Raw genomic sequence first — 3,944 nt, forward strand, 5'->3', positions numbered from 1 at the left:
TTGGGTAGGGAAATGACCCGTTTAATGATCCGGATCCATGAGGAGCTGGGTCGTTACAGAATGGTATCAGAGCAATGGTTCGGAACCTTAGGACGACGGGTAGAGGCCATGTAGGATTGCATGGGAAATTGAATTGCGTGACTATGTGCTACATGTTTAACTATTTAAGAAGCACACTTATTTGCTTACTTGCTTACCTGCTTAATTACCTATGTGTTAATTTGCTTATGTGATCACATACTTATACGTTATATGTGTGTAGCACTAATCTATGAAGTAAGTGTTATGTTTTCAGTATGTAATCGTTTGGCATGCGCGCTTCTATGTTGTGTTAGTTCTATAAGTTATCACCTGTGACTAGGGAAAGTGTCAACATTGTGAGCAAGGGGTGATGTGAATGGTACGACCTTTTAAGTTCAGGTTCGATTTGAGCACGTTGTTCCATTAGGAGTCTTTTCTTTAGGGCTAGTAACGGTAGAAGAGTTTGATCTTAGGTGTCTTCCGAAAACGGAAGTTCTCATTTTCTTGCAAGGACAAGAGTTTGTGTTGTGTTTCCTTAGCATAATGAGTAGACTCTGGGAATGATGGATTCGTATGGTATGGTGTGTGAGTCATGGGATCCTTTCAGGCAAGTAAAGTTGATTGGATGTAATAAGACGTGAGGTGGTATGTAGAGTATGACTTGTGAGGTTCTAGTGTTGTACGGGTTGAGTAAGGTTGGTATTTGGATTTTATATAGAAGTTCACTGATGTTTAAGATTGCGAACTTGTCTCTTAGATTGCCGTTTTGGGAGTAAAAGTTGAGGTTGATCTTGTGATGGCGACAAGATGGGTAGGTTGCACTTTTTATTTTGATTTCCAGTGAGGAAGATAAAAGTTCGGTGTGATGTTGTTTGGTGACCATAGAGTGTTAGTCACAGATTGTGTTGAGCCAGGATGAGGAGTGACCTCTTGGGCTCGGTGGCCTGTTCTATTTGATTTCTTTGTTTTATGGCCCTGTGGGCGGGTGTGCGTGAGCGTGTGTAGGTGGCACCAGAAGGCTACCACACTGAGCGAGCTGCGGGCACATAACTCAGATGAAATCAATGTGAACATTCTATTGTGTTGGATGGTAGCCTTAACAATTGATTGGGAAATGATAGTGTTAGGGATATAGGAGTTGTGTACCCTGTTGTTTAGCCAGAAATGTCAATTGTAGGTATGACCCGAGTGTCTAGTTAGATACCAATGAGAGACTATTATTTTGTAGTTGTCTTAGAGTGTAGTTTGTGAGGTTGACCGTTTGGCGTGGTGTTTGTTTTCCTTTTTGGAATTGTTTCTGTAGTGTGCCACGTATAATTCCTTTTCTTGTAACGGTAATTGACTCTCGGTGAGTTGATTGTACGGCTCGGTCGATGAGCGGAGTTTTTGGTTAACATGACTGTCTAGAAGGTCTTGAGGTGAGGTATGGTGGTCAGCTTTAGTTGTGTAGTGCAAGGTTACATGATAAGGTAGGTCGTACGGGGTCATTGGAGAGTTTCGTTGTTTATGGATGAAGTGATAGCCGGTGAGTATGGCATTGTCAAGTGAATTGTATTTTAGAATTTAAGAGCTATGGATTCAGGTTGCACTTTAATTGTGTCTGACATGTCAGGAGTTAGTGCTTGGTGTTTGAGGATTCGGAAAGATAGATTGATGATAAGAATGATTAGGACGATATTGGTCATGTAGGTTTAATTGGTGGACCTTTTGACTTTTGTTGGGGTCAAGTGTTCTAAGGAATAGTCAGGAAAGGAGGTGATAACGTTGAACCTGGAGTATGAGGTTTTTCCATTTAGGCACGTAGATCACCTTAGAAAGGGTGGATTAAGTTGTCAGTTAAGCTAGTGATTGATGGCATCACTGATGGTTTTAAGGAGACAGTTAGGTGTTAAGCATTTTGGATTTCTATGCTCATTTTTATTTGTGGATTTGTTGGCATAGTATTACCGTGTGGATGTCCTTCGCTAATGGTAAATAGTGGTTATTAGGGGGAGCAGTGAGCGTTATACTTGTCCCTTGTTTATAATGATATTATCTTAAGGATGTTTGGGAAAAAAAAATCTTTTAATAGTGACTTGATGGTCTGATGGGATAATAGGTTTGAACGGTTGTCGGAATAGGTGACAGTGGAGGTGCTATGATGTCGTAGTGTGATCTTTAGTGTGGATGAGCATGATGGTTTCAGGTATGATCCAAGGACGGATTAGGGATTGTGAGATGGGGTTGTGTGTTGGCAGATAGGCGATGGGGTTGTGTGTTAGTTGAAGTGATTGGGGGCAGTTTAGTCTCTTGAGCTGGTGAGAGCGATGTTGCCAGATATGCACTTTTTCCTTTAACGAGTCGTGGGATGATGTGACTGGCGTGACGAGTTTTGTCCCTTGTATTTCTGTGACGTGAGCGTTGGTACTTTTATTCGCCTGGCTTTGGTAAGCATAAGGGTTACGGGGTAGCGTATGCAAGGTTTCGATGTTAACTATGTATGACGGTCCGTTTGTGGCGAGGTCGCCTAGAGTTGCGGTCGTAGTCCTGTATGTGCTTCCTAGTTGGTCCTTCTCCTTGCATATGAGAAATTCAATTCATTTAAGTGAGATTGAGTGTCCATGGTTGGATGATTGATGAATAGCGTGTGATTATTCACTAGGTGCACTCAAGCATGAGTTGTTAGTCTCTTCTGAGAGCCAAGCTTGTTACTCTTTCTATTGTTCCAGTCATGGCAAGGACGTTGTTTGTTGTGACTCTTGTCTTTATTTAGGAATTTTGCGCGTCTGTAAGTGGACAGATTATAGGTAGGTATTGCGCCGTTAGTGTTCATCGATTGAGGTTCTGATTGAACGGGGATCGACTAACTTCCACGGAGAAATGTACAGTCTTTGGTTTTTAGTGGTGTTTGCTTTAGGAATGGTTTTGATTGGTGGGATGTGTGGCACGGGTTGCCAAATGAGGGTTATGTTTCTGATGATTAGTGTTAGCGGTGATGGCTAGGGAATGTGTCGTGAATTACAGTTTGAGGATAATTAGGGGATATGACTCATGTATTTGGATGATTTTAGAAGTGATTGATTTTAGTAGTGTCTTGAGGACAAATGTTGGTATTGTTTGAATGTTTTGCAGCTAGAGCGTGATTGTGGGATACCGTTGAAGAACTGTAAGAGTGATTGACCTTGATTTTGAGGTTTCAAATATAAGATGATCGTATTGAACGTTTAAAAGAGGTAAGAATCAAAACGAATGGTGACTTGGAGTCATTTACCTGGTGAGGATGTTACGAGGAGATTGAGATCTTTTATACTAGTTGGTGATTGTGATGTTTAGTGTCGTTTTGTTTCCGGCTTGTTAAGGGTTGTGTAATTAAATTGCAATTGGGATTTTAAAACTATTATGTGACTGTATGGCGGACGAGGTTATGTAGAGCAACAGATTGATTAGAGAGTGGATCTCATGATTGCTTTGAGGACTTTAATGGGATGTGTTTGAGGTTTAGACCTGAGGACAGAAACGACGTCTATGTTGAGATTGGATCGATGATGAGAATGGCTTGGCCAACAATTTCTCCTGAATCAATCATTCTTTAGCACAATGTCGGGTCAAAGGTTAATAATTGTTTCGAGTTGTCATAAATGGTGAGAGTATGGTATCGCAGGTTGAGTTGGTGTGATAGGGTGGATTCAAGTGTCCGATAAAAGGGTTTATGATACGATCACTAATTATTGAAGATCTTGCTTTGAGAATTTGGGGTCTTTAGTACCTGATAAATTGTTTATTTGTTTTGGTAACTCATGATTATGTAGTCGTGAGGGAATTTATTGCTTCATTATCTTGAGGTTGTTGAATGTAATGATTGCTGAATGGTGCGGTTGGTGATCGCTTGTACTGTTAGGTGATGATGTAGTTAAGTATTTGATAGCAAGTATTTGATTTGTCCG

Source organism: Cornus florida, unplaced genomic scaffold (assembly GCF_030987335.1).
Source record: "Cornus florida cultivar Cherokee Brave unplaced genomic scaffold, ASM3098733v1 CherokeeBrave_3.0.0_Hap2_Chr01, whole genome shotgun sequence".
Taxonomy (NCBI): Eukaryota; Viridiplantae; Streptophyta; class Magnoliopsida; order Cornales; family Cornaceae; genus Cornus; species Cornus florida.